This window comes from Dipodomys merriami, unplaced genomic scaffold (genome assembly GCF_024711535.1).
Source record: "Dipodomys merriami isolate MVZ:Mamm:240054 unplaced genomic scaffold, mDipMer1.0.p SCAF_16, whole genome shotgun sequence".
NCBI lineage: Eukaryota > Metazoa > Chordata > Mammalia > Rodentia > Heteromyidae > Dipodomys > Dipodomys merriami.
Window position 1 is genome coordinate 23,756,268 of NW_027202937.1, and position 18,224 is coordinate 23,774,491.

The window sequence follows — 18,224 nt, forward strand, 5'->3', positions numbered from 1 at the left end:
GAAATGGCATCATTTGTGTAGTGCATTTATTCAGAACATGGTGAACAAGGCCTTCAATTAGGAGCTTTCATGACCACCAGAATGAATCAGACTTTGTTCTGGGAATTTCAGGGCAAGCTTTAACTACATGTGACCACACAGGGAGAATTTTGAAATGAATTTCAACAAAAACACAAGTAAACAATAAGTAAATAAGTATGTGCCCATTAGACTGGGTCTGTGCCTGGCAATGGCATGATTACGGATAGTGATGGTATACAAGAAAAGGCAGCTGCTCGTCAGATTTCTTGTCTAGTGGGACTTGTATGGGTTTGTTCTTACTCGTTTGCTTCCTTGTTTTGCTGACCTGTCACAGTGTCCAGTAATTCTTTCTCTTGAAGATCTTCTGTCTTTCATTTACCAAGGTAGGTATCTCTCCCCTCCCCTTCCCAATGAATCTTCATTATAAATCCCTCCCCAAACTTCATGCCCCATCCATCTATGAGATGGTTTTTGTTACAGTAGTTGTTCGAGGGTTGGGAGAGGTTTTTTGCAATAATAATCTCCTTACATTGCTCAGGCTGTCCTGGAACTTGTGATTCTTTGGCTCCAGCTTTCTGAGTGCTGGGACTATAGACAAGCACCATCATACCTGGCTGATAAAAAGTGGGTTTTTTAAAACTAAATTCTGACAAAATAACGTATCTGTCTTAAAACAAAGGCTCTTGTGAATGGGCATATCTTTATCAAAGATACTCAGGAAGCCGAGGAAACTACTCGATGATATTGTAACTAGCAGAGTAAGGGTTTTTTTCCCTACAATAGTAAATAATAGTGATTTGTTCAGTTTGCATCTGAGGCAAACACACCATCACCTGGCTGAAGAACTGCTCCTACATCTGAGCTGAGCAGTTGCTGGCAATTCCCCAAGACAAGATGCCCTGGTGAGAGACAGGACAAGAAGTCTCAGTGTTGCATTTGTTTGTAGGGGAGGAAGCCAGAAAAACTCCCTAGGAGTTATAGCTCATTCCCAGCATAGAATCTAAGGAGGAGGGCAAGCAGTGGCTGATTTTGAGACCTGCAGGATACATAGGGTATGGTGCGACATGGAAAAGGATGTGATGTGGGACAGTCTTCTAAATTCTGGCTGAGTCTGAAGTGCAAGGAATTCCTAGATATAGTGACTAAAATGATTGCAGATTGTACAAAAAGGAAAAGCACTGCTAAGGAAAATCACCAAGAACGTCAGTGATAGAAAACACATGATCCAAGGAGGACGTGTACACCTACCCCAGCACAGTGTTTGGTATCCACACTTCATGCCTGTCACCAAAAAAGGAAAAGGATACAAAACTAAATAAATAAGGAGCAAAGGTATTCTCCGCTACATAGAGCTTCAAGGGAGCCAGCAAATGTTAAATTCTATGGGCAAATAACCCTTCTTGCTGTCCCTGGGAAATGAGCCCCATCATCATGGTCATATATCTCCTGTGGCCTACAGGTAGCTATGACCACATTGGCATGGCCAGATGGCGAGGGGAGGGAATATGGGAGGTTCATGTTCAAGTTTCCACCACAGCTGTAGCCAGCCAATTCACCTGACTCAAGTATGGGCAGATAGTATCCACATGGGAAGCAGACTTGTATTTGCACAGTTTGGTCAGATCAACATGAAAGTCATCTTGAAAAAAATAAAATTGGATCCAGGGCTGGGAAGATGGCTCAGTGGTAGAGCGCTTGCCTTGCATGCATGAGCCCCTGGGTTCAATTCCTCAGCACCACATAAGCAAAACGAAAAAAAGCCAGAAGTGGCGCTGTGGCTCAAGTGGTAGAGTGCTAGCCTTGAGCTGAAGAGCTGAGGGACAGCGCCCAGGCCCAGAGTTCAGGCCCCACAACCAGACCCAAAAAAAAAAAAATTTTTTTTTTAAAAAGGGCTGGGAAGGTGGCTCAGTGGTAGAGCGCTTGCCTTGCATGCATGAGGCCCTAGGTTTGATTCCTCAGCAGCACATAAGCAAAAAGGAAAAAAGCTGGAAGTGGCGCTGTGGCTCATGTGGTAGAGCGCTAGCCTTGAGCTGAAGAGCTGAGGGACAGCGCCCAGGCCCAGAGTTCAGGCCCACGACTGGACCCAAAAAAAAAAAAAAACAAAAAAAACACAAAATTGGATCCATATCTTACACTTTTTATCTGAAGAGATTCCAAATGTAACTAAATTAATACACCGAGGCCTGGGTGTGACTTAAGTTGTAAAGTGTCTACCTAGCAAGTGCAGGGCTCTGAGTTCAGACGCTACACACATTTAAAAAAAAGAAAACTAACTAAAATACTGAAATAGCAAAAGAAAGCAAAAGAGAATTTTTAGTAAATTGAAGATAACAAAGATTTTTCCAACTATAATGTAAGATTGAGAAACCATGAAAGAAAAGAATGATAAAATTCTGAGCCGTGTGCCATTGGCTCATGCCTGTAAATCCTAGCTACTCAGGAGGCTAAGAGCTGAGGATCTTGGTTTAAAGCCAGCCTGGGCAGAACAGTCCATAAGACTCTTATCTCTAATAAAACTACTCAGAAAAAAAGCCAGAAGTGCTGCTGTGGCTCAAGTGGTAGTGTGATAGCCTTGAGCAAAAGCAGCTCAGGGACGGCAAGAGGGCCCAGAGTTCAAGCCCCAGGATCTGGGGGAAAAAAATCTGTCATGAAAAAAGAAGCAAAAAGTAAATTCTCAGTGTAAAAAAAATTAGATGCAGGGTTGGGAAGGGGACTCAGTGGTAGAGTGCTTGCCTTGTATGCATGAGGCCCTGGGTCCGATTCTTCAGCACCACATAAACAGAAAAAGCCAGAAGTGGCCCTATGGCTCAAGTTGTAGAGCCTTGAGCCTTGAGCTGAAGAGCTGAGGTACAGCGCCCAGGCCCAGAGTTCAAGCCCCACAACTGACAACAACAAAAAAATTAGATGCAAACAAATGACAAATCAGAAAATAAGTTATTTTTTCCATTACAGAAAAAAACTTATTTCTCTTCCAAAGACCATTAATCCATTCTGGAAATTAGCAATGGACATAGAGTTCATAGGAAAGCAAATATACAAATGTTATATAAAATAAGGAAGATATTCAACATCATTCATTAAAAAATACTGACTAAAACTGTACCAAGATGCTATCTATTTTTATTTATTTATGTCTACTGCTCCAACTGGCACACATCCAATAACCAAATAACATACTTGGTTTGCGAAGCTTACAGTGAAGACAACTCATTTATCACCAGAGGAAAAATGAGTTGGAGAGTTACAAAGGTCAATATAGCAATATCTATTAAAACAGCAAACATGCCTCTCCTTGACCCAGCTATTCCATTTCACAGCCTTTATCCTATGGTTCCCCCTATAGAGGTATATATGCAAAATGATAGATGTTCATGATTATTGTTCAAACAAGTGAGAATGAAAGATGGGAACTATCTAAATATCCCCGATCAAGGGACATAGACAAGGGAATATTATTCATCAGTTAAAAAAAATGAAAGATCTCCTTCATCCATCAATAACATATGGTATTAGGTGAGAGAGAGAAAAAGACAATAAAAAAGCAGGCATAAAATAATATGCAAAAGAAGGAAAAATAATCCATGTTTGCATGTTTTTTTAAGTGCATAAAAATCTCAAGTGGATTCCCAAGGAATCAGATCACTAAGGCCAGGAGAATCCAACCCTATCTTTTGATGAGATGAATGTCAAAGAATTTGCAGCATATTTAAAACCACACTGAGTTTTTTGCTGTTATTGTGGTTTTTGTTTGTTTGGAAGAGGAATGACCATCCTGGACTCAAATTCAAGGCCTGGCCACTGACTCTGAGCTTTTGTGCTCAAGGCTAGCACTCTACCACCTGAGCTACAATTTCACTTCTAGCTTCTTTTTTTTCTTCTTTTTTTGTGGCTCATTGGAGGTAAGATTCTCTCAGACTTTCCTGCCTGGACTGCCACAATCCTCAGAGCTCAGCCTCCTGAGTCACTAGGATTAGTAGCATGAGCCACCAGCCCCTAGCCACACTGAATTTGTATGCTCCTATAATTCTGAAGCATGTGAATATATGTTCCATTCAAATGTTTAACAAAGCAAATTTTTTAAAAAGAGTGAATACATATGAAGATACCATATTGTGGTAGCTCTTATTAAAAGAAATCATTTGAGCTGAGTGTGGTGGAACACACTTATCGTTCTAATTGCAGTTGGAAGAGTAAATAGGAGGACTGCAGTCCAGGACAGCTAGTCAAAAATAACCAAAAGAAAAAGTGTGGAAGTATGTGACTCAAGTAATAAAATACCTGCTTTAGCAAGCATGAAACCAAATTCAAACCCCAGTACAATCACCTAATCAATGGAAGTTGGGTGTATGAGCAGAAATATAAGAGTATAAAGACTACAGTAAGCTTAGCTGGAAATATAAAAGTATAAAGTCTGCAGTAAGCTTAGCTGGAGAGGTGGCAGGGAAATGGCACTGGGACAGGAAAGAGCCATGGAGAAATTATCCAAAGAGGAACACTGAGGACCTTCCATAGTAGACATCTGGTATATATTATATTGGGTATTATTGAGTGGGTGATAGGATCAACTGGCCATGTGGTGTGCAATGTACAACCTTCCCAAGTCCTTTATGGAAGCATCAATAATTTTGTGTACATGTGTATATTTTTCAGACACTCCTTTCCTGGTGAAATTTAGTGAGAAGAGCAAGAGCATTCCCAGCAACATCTTGGGAGAGAAAAAGGATGGTGTTAGAAGTTCAGTTAGCTGGAACAAAAAGCAGTGGTCAGACAGGGACAGGAGATGATGAATGCAGTGTCTGAGATCTGTATCTGACTGACTACATGGTGGAGATTGGAGCGTGGGTTGGAACAGTCAACACTGGAGACAGACAAAGCACAGTAGGGTTTTCTGTCATGTTAAGCGCATTCTGATGACAGATAAAGATGGCAGAATGAGGGTCATTCCTGATAGGCAGAAAGATGTGCAGGTTCTTGAACTCTTCAAAGTGAGATGGAGCCATGGAGTTGAAAGAGGTCCTAAATAAGGGAAAAATGACAATGATTGCGCAAAGCTTCTTGGAATCAACACTGTTAACAAACATTAGACACAGCATTTTTAGAGGAGAGCTTTTGTGTTTGCATTCTGCTACTTTTTATGTTTTAAAAAAAATACTTGAGCGGGTCACAGGCTCATGCCTGAAATCCTAGCTACTCAGGAGGCTGAGATCTGAGGATCATGGTTCAAAGCCAGCCCAGGCAGGAAAGTCTGTGAGACTCTTATCTCTAATAAACCAACAGAAAATCAGAAGTGGCGCTATGGCTCAAGTGGTAGAGTATTCACCTTGAACTGAAGAGCTCAGGGACAGCTCCCAGACCCAGAGGTTAAGCCCCACAACCTACCCTAAACAAACAAACAAACAAACATACTTGGTGTTCAGATTTGAGCATGTTGTATTTGGAGTGTGTATTGGACAAGCAAGTGGAGATGCTCAGCCAATGGTTGCAGACCTGAGTTTAAAGTCTGAGGTGCAGCTGCAGCTAGAGACTTAGAAATCACTAGGATGCAGAAACATCAGTGCAATCAAATGGATGGTTCACCCATGGAATATCAATCGATGGGTCAACCATGAAGCCCTTCCTTGGAAAGTGATATTAGCACTAGAGATCTGATTCTAGTGTGTATCGCCTAGATGACTAGATAGATGCTGACCTGATTTACATGAAGCACCTTCCGTTACAGGAAAAGGAAAGCACTGTTGATCTCAAAAGGGTCAGAATCTGGCTACCTCAAAAAAATGAGGCAGGTCTGGAAGTTCTTGGCTTTCTCCAGTATGGTGTCCTCTGCTCCTTCTCTTCTGTTCCTCAGCAAGAACCTGCTTCATTCCCTCTTCTCTAGGGCCAATGACTGCAAGCCTTGGAAGGTCTATGAACACTGGAAGCAGAACGTTCTCTTTGGTAAAAATCCATAACTTTCAGAAGAATCTCACAGATGCAATGTACATCGCTCTTTCCTCTGAGTGAAGGAAGCTTTGGCCTGCTTCCACCCCCAATGTAACTCCCGTATCTTTTCACTTCCACAGCTATTGCAAATTACAAAATCTCTTTCATGTTCCAAGGTCAATTTTGATGAAAGAATTCAATTGCTTATTACATCAGGCCAAAAGAAATAAGGCTGTCACTCTTGAGTGTGAATAATCTAGGAGTGAGGCATGATGGGAAGATACAAAGCCAGGCTATGTAGGTAGGATGTCATGTCAAGAAGCTGCTCAGAGGAGGAAAGTGAAGCAGATGGGGTAGAAGATGACTCTTGGCCTAGACAGAGTGACCGTTAGCCACTAAGGACAGGCAGGATCTGCATTGGGTTAGTTGATCAATAGCTGGCTGCTAGAAATTACCTAAAGAGATTGGATTTAGGATCAATATTAGGTTGGGAGATTTCTAATGGAATTCTACAAACTGTATTCCTTGACCTTCTTTTCAACATTGTTTGTCAGTAAAAGCATATCAAATGTGAATACCAAATGTACAGCTATCAGAAGGCTGTAGATGACATATAACACATTGGAAGAGAGACTTCAGTCTCAAAAGGATCTTGGAATAATAAGCCAAAGCAAAAAAAATTAAATTTAGTGAGAATGAACACAAAACATCAGATTTTTTTAGAACTATTAAAATGAAACATGGCAACATAAAGAAGTAGCGTAGGCTGAAATCTCCACCCAATGTGAACCACCAAGGAAATGGTTGAAGAAAACAAAGACAGAAACGGCATTCTGTATTAATAAAGGTTGCAATGCCTACATGCAAGGTTGATGGCGAAGCCTCCGCTGGTTGGATAGGGGTCTCTGCAGCCCATGCTCCCCTGTGGGGGCCACATCTGGAAAGGCACAGTGGACCCAGCAACATGCCCTGATGTTAGGCTGCCTGCCTGCTGTTTGGGTTTCTTCTAAAATATTTTCTCTTCAACTACTCATCCTCAGTCTATTCATTCTGGTCCCCAGGCAAAGGATGCCTTCATCCCATGACTAGGAAACTTCTAGCAGCCTGTTTCCAGTTATCTTGGGGGAGTTCATTCAAGTCTGGACTCCTTTAAGATCTTGCAACTATGCCCTTGTTCCACTTTCCTGAACAGACTCATAAAGGTACCAGTGAGTAATCAAGAGGACAGATGGTTTAGTCTTTGTGGTGACCACACAGAAGAAACTGAGGCTCCAAAGGACATCCCAAAGTAAGTGACTAACACAGTCAGGATTGAGATCTGAATGTGAACCTAAGGGTTTGTTGGGCACCAGTCCCCGTCTTTAGTTCCTTTATCCACTATGTCAGCCTGGAGTCCCAGGAACCAATTTTTCAGTAGTCTTCTTCTGTCTCTTTGGAACCTTCTCTTCTCATCTTTCAAGCTATCAGCCCCATCTCTTTGGCTCCCAAGCACAGCATCTCCTCTGCTTTTCCTCTCTTCCATACAGAAGAAAAACAGACAGTTCTGTTTTTCTTCTGGTACCGTCTTTCATTGGAGTCAGTGACCCCTGCTCGAAGGACACCCTGAAATAGCTGCAGATAGCTTTGGTTACACTTGGAAAGCCCAGGGAGGGGCTGCAGCCAGGTGGTGTGGCTTTCCAAGCAAGCCTGCACATAAAGCTGATTAACCCACACACCGTGAGTGGTAGCACCCTGCTCCCAAAGCCAGCTGTGGATGTCAAAGATCAATATGTTTCTTTTCAAATGGGATAAAAGTCAGCTAGGTTGGAAATTGGGTTCATTGCCTAAATGAGAGCCGTGCAAATATCAGAGACCATCCTAAAATCGTGGGCTTGTCAAGAAACGGCTCCGAGGGAAGAAGAACCCACAGCTGTGTCCATGTCTAACTTTCTTGGCTTGGTGGTGCAGGGCGAGCAAGCAGCAGAGAGAAATAGGTCATGGGAAGGGCCAGCAGAGCCAAACGCTTGTGTTAGGTAAGTAAGATACACTCAGAAAGAGCTAGCACTTCCTTTGATAGCAAGGAGACACAGGCAGAAGCATCGAGTCCCCAGCAGAGATCCAGAAAGCTCAGGGATCCATGGTAGCCACAGGACAGAACACAGCCTGGCTGCACTAAGCATAAAGACTGCAACAGCTTTCATTCCTGTCCTAATGAGGCCAAGTGTACATTTGTAGGCTAATAACCTATGAGGATGCCAAACTAAACTTCATTCCTGTTTGAAAGATTCTTTTTTTCCCCATTCAGGGGCCAATTGAACGGCCTGGCACTTTTCACCCAGAGTTTTTCTTTACACATGCAATAGTAACAATTAACCAAAAGCAACTATGTGTCTCAGGGGTGTCAGATCCCCCACAGAAGGTGCAAACGAGTCCTAAGGCAGGAGTCAAGCCGGAGATGGGGCCCATCTGCTGGGTTTCATTTCCAAAAGTCTCTGCAGCTCTAAGATCCCATCTGGGCTTGTCAGGAAAGAAAGCCCAGCCTCCATGGCTGGTTGAAGCCAGCAGTGGACACACATGGCTCCCCGAGCAGCCATCAGAGTGATCTCCCAAAGACAGCTCCATTCCTCGAGCAATAACACAGTTCAGACTTGTGTGGTCTGTGTAGACTTAAATCAAAATTACAGGCCACTCTTGGAAAGCACAATGAAAACTTGGTCTGTTTTAAAAGCTCTAAACTGTTTAATGGGTCCAATAACATCTGTCTCTGAACCATATGCCATTACCCACCAAGTCACAAAGTGGGCACAAGAATGAGATCCCTGTCTGGATCCAAGGGTGACTCAAGGTCATGCATGCCATTCTCTAGGGTCCCTGATGCTCAGATCTAGCACAAGTTCCTGGATGTTCTCTTGCCTGAAACTGTTTCTCCAATTCAATCATCACAAATCAATTAGCCAAATAATAATAATAATAATAATAATAATAATAATACTAAAATGAAAGATTAAAGTTTCACCTATAAAAAAATCACTATCTTACTTTAATCTGAAAACAAATATAAATGAGTTTGCTAATGTTTTGTTTGTGCTGATACTGGGACTTGAACTTAGGTTCTAGACACTGACCCTTAGCTTTTTCACTCAAAGCTGACACTCTATCACTTGAGCCACAGCCCCACTTTCAACTTTTTGCTGGTTAATCAGAAATAGAGTCTCGTGGACTTTTCTTCCCCAGCTGGCTTCAAACCACAATACTGAGATCTAAGCCTCCTGATTAGCGAGGATTATAGGCATAGGCCACTGGTGCCCAGTGTTTCCTTTATTTTTGTGCCTTGCTTTAAGAGAAACTTTAGACAAAATTCCCATGTGGAAGTTGTCAGAATCAGGATGGAATTATTTTTTGTCATGCCTAAGCAAAACCAATAATATCTAAAGCAGAGATGTTTGGAAGGAGGGGGAATCTCGTGTGTGTGTGTGTGTGTGTGTGTGTGTGTGTGTGTGTGTGTGTGTGTGTGTGTGTGTGTGTGTGTGTGTTTGTCTGATAAAAAGAACTGTTCACAATATACTGCCACAACCACAGCCTTGCATAAGTCATTTTAACCTTAATGGAAGGAAGTCTTTCTGCAAGAAGCCTGCCCAGAAATTCTGTTTAATGCTGGACTGATACCATCCTTGTTGTTCATCTTGTGGCCATATATTATGGCTCAAAATAGCTTATGTAATCCTCTTCATTTGCTTTGTTTATTCAGTACTGAGACTTGAACTCACTCTTCATTTCCTCCATCACTTGAGCCGTATGCCCAGCCCTTTTGGCTTCTGTTATTTTTTTCAAGTAGAGTCGTGTTTTTATCCAGAGTGGGCTTCAAATTGAGATCCTCCTAACTCTGCCTCCCGGGTAACTGTGATAACAGGTTTGTGCCACCATGCCAGTCTTACTGATTGAGATGAGTCTCTATAACTTTTTGCCCACATTGGCCTTAAACAACAGTCCTCCTGATCTACCCCTCTAGATGATCTGTTTATCTGGGATAGCAGGTGTGAGCCACTGTTCCCAGTCCTCCTTTTCTTTTCAAACTTCCTTTGCCTTGATTTCTTGGAGCACACAAGTAAATTTACTACAGTACACATGTTCCCAGTGCAATGCTCAGTTCTTCCCAAACAAACTCAATGATCCTTGGAGATTTTTTTCTGTGTGTTATTTAGGTGGTACCCTAAACTTGAGTGCCTCTGAAATATGAGATAGTCTGAGGCTCAGGTCAAGCGAGGGATTTTTTTTTAGCTCATTCTTCTCCTTTAACAGAATCAAAAACAATATAAAATAATGAGAAATAGGAAGGCAGACCCAAGCTGATTGTGCCTTAAGTGCTTGCCAAAAAAGTGCTGTCTATGACAGATAAGCTCCTGTGCACCAGAACCTTAGGCAGACTCAGGAATTATAGGGTCATCAATGAGGAGGCAGGACACTGAACACAAGAAGGTAGATAAGATGTCACAAACAGGCCAGAAGTCTTCTCTATATGTCCAATCAGGAAACTGGTCCCCATCCCCAGCCACCTAGAGATGCAGGGATCTTATTGGGGGAATGAAATGGACAAGAGCAGCTCTAGAAATCAAGACTACCAGATGGGTGAGAGGGAAGAGTGGGGTGTGGTACCCAGCTGAGGTGAGGCTGCTGACTCAGACCTCAGCCCCACTCAGCTCTAAGGAGACAGGAAGCCAGGCAGTTACCCTGGGACCAGAAAGGAGCATTACAGGAGTGAGTATATGCTGAGGAGCAGAGGTTTACAGTCTTGCTGTACACAGCTAGGTAAGCCAGTGGTATCTAGCACCAAATGGGGGCTTTGCCCTTTGCCTGCTAGGCTAGGAGTTCCAAAGGGTTCTAAAAAGTATAATAGCAAATCACATGAGCATTGAGAATGGTCACTGGTGGCAGAAGGTGTGCTTACTGGTTGAGGATGTCAATTTGGAAAGTCTGGATGGCCATAGGTGTAAGGTCTCCTCATCACAAGAGGAAAAAAGAGCAAGTTAGATATGAAAGGCTATGCAGGAATCGTGAAAACCCAAACTCATAATCCAGCAGGCATATATTCCCTCAATCTCTCTCTCTCTTTCTCTCTCTCTCTCTCTCTCTCTCTCTCTCTCTCTCTCTCTCTCTCTCTCTCTCTCTCTCTCTCACCCACACACACACACAAACACACACACATACCCCTCTTGTTCCATAATATCAGACTCCAGGCTCCCAGTGTTGGCCCTGTGACTTTGTCAGTTAATAGACCCAGAAAGACCTGAGCAATTGAATGTCAGGTCACATTCCAAGGTGGGCCAATTGACTGCTGGAATATATTCACCTCTTTCCCATTCCTCGCCAGGAAATGTCATTTCATTTGGGTTAGATGGCTTTGCCAGGAAATACTCTGGAGTGCAGTGGAGCTGTGGAATGCAGATCAGTTTCACAATTATGAAGGAACTAGTTTTGCCCTAAGCACCAGAAGACATCGGGCAACCTCCTCAAAGGGCTGCTATTTAAATTATACCTGAATGACCATGTTTGTGGAGGTTGTTTGCATGAACGGAGCTGAGCATGTGCAGCAAGCTGGGACAAGCAGGAAAGGAAGTTGAGGCCCTTCGGCAACCCTCTTGCACAAAGGCTGGGCATTGAAAATAAACTTGGACATCTATTACAAAGCTCATTCCATCATCCCATGGCCTAAACAGTCTGGCACCATCCATGTGATAGACAGACTTGGCACCTTCCCTAAGAGAATGAATCCCCCTCTACTCCATCTACCTGGCATTTGCTATGGTTTGACTCCCACAAATTCATGTGTGGAGGCATGGTCCCTGATAGAGAATGGAGCCTTTAGGAGATACGACTCCCAGGGTAATTAGGTCATTGGAAACATCACTCTCAGAATAGATTAATACCCATATTGTGGGCATGGGTTGGTGCTATGGTTTAGATCTTAACATGGGCCTCATAGACCCATACAGTATAAAGCTTGGTCTCCAGTTGATGATGCTATTTGGAAGTGGTTAACCTTTAGGAGATGGAGCCTCAGGGGAGGAAGTTAGGTCATTGGAAGCAAACCCTTGATAGCTATATTGGGTCTCTCTCTACATGTCTCCGTGTGTCTTTGTGTGTGTGTCTCTGTCTCTCTTTCTGTCTCTGTCTCTCTTCACTCTCCCAACTGCCTTGAGGTGAGCAGCTGTGTCCCACTACGTGCTCCCACTGTGGTGTGCTCTCCCATCCCCCTAACCCCCCTGGCAAGTTGAGTTGCCTCAATCATCCTTGGATTGTAACCTCTGAAACTGGGAGCCAAAATAAATCTTTCTGCTTCATAAACTGTTTAGGGAACTTCTGTCAAAGCAACAGAAAGTTCACACAGTTACCACAATAGCAGATAGTTTGGAAGAGAGCTTGTCTTCCTCAGCCCTCTCTTCCTCTCTCACTGTGTGACCTCTCTCTCTTTTACACATGCCCCTGACAGAAGATGCCATCCACCACAAGTTTTCATGGAAGCTGATACTTTAGCCCATTCTCAGCTAAATAAAGCTCTTTTCTTTATAAAGTGCCCAGGCTGAGATATTTTGTTATAGCAACACAAATGGGCTAAGCACTCAAAATGACTGCAGCTGTATAAAAGCAAGTGACAAAATGTGAAGGTTATCCTGAATTTAACAACTATAAACTAGAGAACAGTTCAACAACTCCTTTAGGTTTGGAAGCTAGAAATTAATGTATCTTTAGCCAGCCAAAGCCATAGCCCTGCTCCCAATTTATTCAGTGAGGAAAGGGGGTTGGAGCCAGCTGGAGGTAATTCACCCAGTGGATAAAACACAGAAAGCTCTAGAAAGTAAGTCATCAAGAGCAATAATATCTTCATGAGACTGGTACCTTAAAAGTCAATGTGAATGTTAAAAACTCATGATAAACCAAATAGCAACATTTATACAAAGTAAGTCTCCTGCCAACATACCCTGGAACCTAAAACAAAAGGAAAAAAATCTGCAATCCTGGTTGTTAATTATTTCAAAAATTTGGATATTGTTTATTGTGAACACTTGGCATTCATTTGACTTTCTAAAAATGATGACATTTAAGCTTTTTTTTCTTGTGAACTTTTTTGAATACCTCCTTAAATTTTATGCCAGGGAACAGGAGTTCCAAATTTCACTGGGAAGAATTTGGATCACTTAATACATGTTCAGAAAGCTCAATGCCCATCCCCCAACACATACACACACATGCACACACATTTATGTACACATATGAATATGCATACATACAAATGACATGGATAAATTTTAAAACACTAGAAATTTAAGCATAGATATGATTCATTCATAAAGGTTACCATTGACATGTTTTCTTAATTTATTTATTGGTGGAACTGGTGTTTTGAACTCAGGGCCTCATGCTTGCTAGGCAGGTGCTCTACCTCTAAGCCATACCTGTAACCCTATCTTTTGCTGGTTACTTTAGAGTTTGGGTCTTGCTTTCTACCTGGTATTCATGTGGACCCCATCCATCTATTTTAGGTTTCCCATCATTGTTGGTCACTGGTCCCTCTTAAAGCAACTTTTCTTATCCTTTCAAGAGCTTTGTCGTTCACCTTTAAATACACAACTGAGATTGGCATTTGTCCCAGAGCTGGGCACGCAGGTTGTACTGGTTCACAAAAGGAGGAAAGTCAATTTCAATCCCCCAAAGACAGAATTACCGATGCAGAAGGTCACTCAATGCAAGTGCTTGCTCAATGGACTTGGAACAAGATCCTTGTCCGCACTGCTTCGCTGCACTTCCTGAGAAAGGAGGGGCAGCCGTGGAGCCTCTCACCAGGGAAGAGAGAAATGTAGCTTGTAAGAACCACAGGATAAACACAGCAAACAGTACAGGGGCTGAGGCAAACACATGCCTGTGCGATGTGGGGTCCCAGACCTATGTTTGCACCTAACACTCTGGAGGAATTAGCCAAGACTAGCTCCAACCAACTGAAAATATTACTGCTGTAATTCTCCCAAGGTCACTTGTCAGACAGGGTGAGCTATTCTCTAAGGGCTTGCTGCACAGATCTGCCTTACCAAAGAGACATAATTCAGGCTTCTATTCAGAAACCTCCTAGGCCTGATTGCCATTTTGCTTATGTCCTTCCCTGCCAAGGGCATCTGATTCAGGCCATCTGTGGTCTCCAGCAAATCAGGATGAGCCTGGATTCTGTGCCAATGCCTATGGCAGCCTGTGTCTTGTAGATGTTGGCAAACTGGCGCCATTTCTGCCACTTCAGAGATGATTGCAAATATTTGATCAGAAACTACTCAAATGGTAGGTAGCAAGGTAGAAGACGGGGAAGGGTATGTAGAAGGCAAGAAGGTATCACATCTCTCTTCTCAGAAACATACATGATCCTCTCCATGGGTGGAGTGAAGTCCAGCAGAAAAGCCCAGAACTCAGAAGTTACATGGATCTACACACTGTATAGGACCTTGGGATATCCCTTAAGCTCTTAGAGACCTGGTTACCTCATCTATAAAGCAGGGAAAAGCTAATGGGTGGGAAGTGCCTGGCACTAAGCTGGAGATTCTCACCTCCCTCAGCAGAGACCTTTCTGCCTAGGTTAGCTTCCAACCACAATTCTCAGATCTCAGCCTCCTAGATAGCTAGGCTTACAGGTATGAGCCCCCACTGCTCAGCCTGGAAGACTTCTTTTTTTAATAAAAATCCAAGATCCATTTACTGACAGTGGGAAAGCAATGCTAGGGAATCTAAGCTAGATAGCTGTCAATCTTAGTATCAGTCTATCGATCACTTACAATATGAGAAACCTTCTTCAAAGAATAATATTGCTAGTTGGGAATAGCAGAGATTTGAAATAGGAGTGCCAGGACCATAGCACACTGTGGGCATATTCCAAATGGTTGAGGAAAAGGGAAGTTTTGATGGCAACAAAAGGAGACCTTGAGGAGATACTCATTGGTCTTGAGGACAGAGGCAGGTGGTGCCATCTGCTCACTGCTGGTATCTTTGTTGGGCAAGTGCGCTGCCTAGAGCATCTTGTTGTGGTTCTAAAGAATATTAAAGATAGCCATGCTCTGTAATCTTAGCTGCTCAGGACACTGAGATCTGAGGGTCATAGTTTGAAGCCAGACTGGGCAGGAAAGTCCATGAGATTCTTATCTTCAATTAACCGTAAGAAAACCAGAAGTGGTGCTGTGGCTCAACGTGTTAGAATGGTAGGTAGCCTTGGGCAGAAAAGCTCAGGGACTTGCTTAAGCCCTGAGTTCAAACCCCAGGTTATACACACACACACACACACACACACACACACACACACACACACACACACACACACATACAATTTGTGTGAATATGTGAGGTGTGCAAAGCACAAAACATATATAAAATGAGAAAGAATTCCTTGTGGTCTGACAAGCATGAAGTCATCTTGGTATTTGCTTTGTTTATTCTTCCTAGGGATCTGAGAGAACAAATCTGAAGGCTCAGGCCCTTCTTGAAATTGAGGATCTTGAAGACAATTTTTTTTAAAAGTCCTGCCTACTCTGGGAAGGCCATGTGGACAAGGCATTTCTGTAGTGACAGTTTTGGTTTCTGCCTAATGGTTGGGAAGGAAGATGTTTCTGGTAGCACGGAGGAGTTAGAAGGACCCTGATTTCAATAACTGAAAGAAATCTGAAGAAATGAGCTTTTTATGGGCCCAATCACAGCAGGAGCAGTAGTAGGTAGACCCTTGGAGCCAAAGCAAGAGGGATGGATAATACAGTTTCCTAAATCAGCCTGCACAGAGGTCAGTAGTCATTCCAAGTATAAAGTATTGATGGCCACCAAAGGCAATGGAGAGCAATTTGGGACTCGTGAAGAATTGGGCTTTTTGGGGATTCCAGCCCTATTTGGTGGAGGAATGCAACATCAAAGGCTTTTGGGTATATTGTTTTGCTTTGCTTTGTTTTGGAAGTACTGGGGCTTGAATTCAAGGCTTCATGCTTGACCAGCTTGCTCATGCAGCTGGTGTTCTACCACTTAAGGCAACCTTGCTTTTTGCTGGTTATTTTAGAAATAAAATCTCATGGACTTTTCTACTCCTGGCTGGCTTTGAATCATGGTATCACCATACCTCAGCCACCCCACAAGTGCCCAGTTCTTCTGATTATTTTTGAGATGAGGCCTTGCTTTCTGCCCAGGTCTTTGCTTCCCACCATAACTGGATGCATGCCATGACACCCAGCTTTTTCTATTGAGATGAGGTGTCGTGTATTTTCCCCACTGGGCTGGCCTCCAACCTCTATCCTCCCAATCTCTGCCTCCAAGTAGGTAAGGTGACAGCCTGAGCCAATGATAACCAGCTGAAGATATTTTTATTAAAATTGATGCTCATATCCCTGGCCTGGGACCTTCTACCTATGCTTCCAGTGAGGCTGGGAGTGTAGCCATGAGCCACCAAACCTGGCTTGTTTTTTGAAATAAGAACTAAGTTTTTTGCCTTGCTTGATCTTAAACGTTGATCCTCTTGATCTCTACTTCTGAAGTAGCTGGATTTACAGGCATATACCACTATTCCTAGTCCAATAGATCCCTTTCAAAGAAGGGAAAGTTGCTGATCTCTGCTTCAAATAGGGCCACATTTTGGTCTGGTCTGATGCAAACAACTTCTTCCTTTCTTTGTACTGCTTAAAGCCTGCAAAGATCAGTCTGCTGACAACTGGAGCTGCCTCTGCGTGTTCTTCATATCCATTCCTTTGGTTCCGAGGATGTGAAATATCTCAAAGGGAAATGGCAGAGAAGGAAGCAGCTTTACAGACTGATGCCAACACATTGTGGCAAGGTGGAATGCTCATTCCCAGTAGCTCTAAGACCACAGGCGGGGAGGAAAGGAAGATCCTGGGAATGAAGCCAAGTAGAAAAGGAAACAATTTCTCTTTAACCATATTCAATTGCAGACCTAATCATGCAGCATCTTTCAACTGGGCTTTCACCCCGGTTTCACCCTCTGCCTCCTCTCAAGCATGCCTAACCCACCCTCCTAGCGGCAAAACCACGTGCTGAGCAGAAGACAATGTTGCAAGCTAGCATATCCTCCAGGCCAGCCTTTTACCTAAACAGCAGTTCATTTAATTCTCACGGCAATTCTATGGGAATATTATTACATCCACTTAGCAAGGTCAAGCGAAGACTGGGTATGGTAGCTCATGCCTGTAATCTCAGGTATTTATGAGATGGAGATAGGAAGATCACGTTCTTATCACATCAGGACAAAAAAAAAAAAAAAGAAATAACAAGGTCACGTGTCAAAAACCCTTAAGCCAAGTAAAGGGCACCAGTGGCTCACACCTAGAATCCTAGCTACTCAGGATGTTGAGATTTGAGGATTGTGGTTTAAAGGCAGCCTGGGCAGGAAAGCTAATGAGTCTCTGATAGACAATTAGCCATCAAAAATCCCTAAGTGGAGCTGTGGCTCAAGTGGTAGAGTGCCAGCTCAGAGACTATACCCAGGCCCTGAGTTCAAGCCCCAGGACCAGAAAAAAAAGCACAGTGGCTCTTACCTGTGGCCCCCAACTACACAGGAAAAGGAAAGGAGGATCGTGGAAGGAGGCTGGTTCCATGCAGAAGTGGGGAGACTACCAAAAAAAAATAAAAGCAAAAAGGGCAGTGTGGCTCAACTGATATCATATCTGCCTAATAAATGCAAGACTCTGAGTTCAATACCTCAATGCTTCCTAAAATAAGTAAACCAATAAATAAATACAAAATAACTTTCCCAATACCACTAGACTAGTGAATGAATGACACCTCCTGAACTTTAATTCACATCTCTCTGACTCCAAAGACCACCCCTTTTTTCAGGGCAATGTGTCTTCTGTCATGATTGGGTTATTCTATGTGCTGCCTGTGTTTATTGGCTTATTAGCACTGTGATAAATAATGTGAGAAAAATAACTTCAAGGAGAAAGGCTCTGTCCTGGCTTCCCTCCATGACAACTGGCTACATTACTCAGGACCTGCAGAGAGACAGAAAACCTATGTTGGCAGGAAGCTTGGGGCAGTGTTTGCTTGCCTGGTGATGTCCTGGAAGCAGAGAGAGAATGACAAAAAGGGACCCAGGGCAATCTATAGCTCCCTCAAGAATATACTAGCCCCCTCCACCCCCCACCCCTGCCTCAGTGGTCTACATCCTCCAATTAGGCCCCACCACTGAATATTCTCATCACTCCCAATAATGCCATCAAATGATGAGTCCCATCAGTGGGTGAATCCATTGATCAATGAATCAAAGCCCTCCAGAGCTTGTGGGA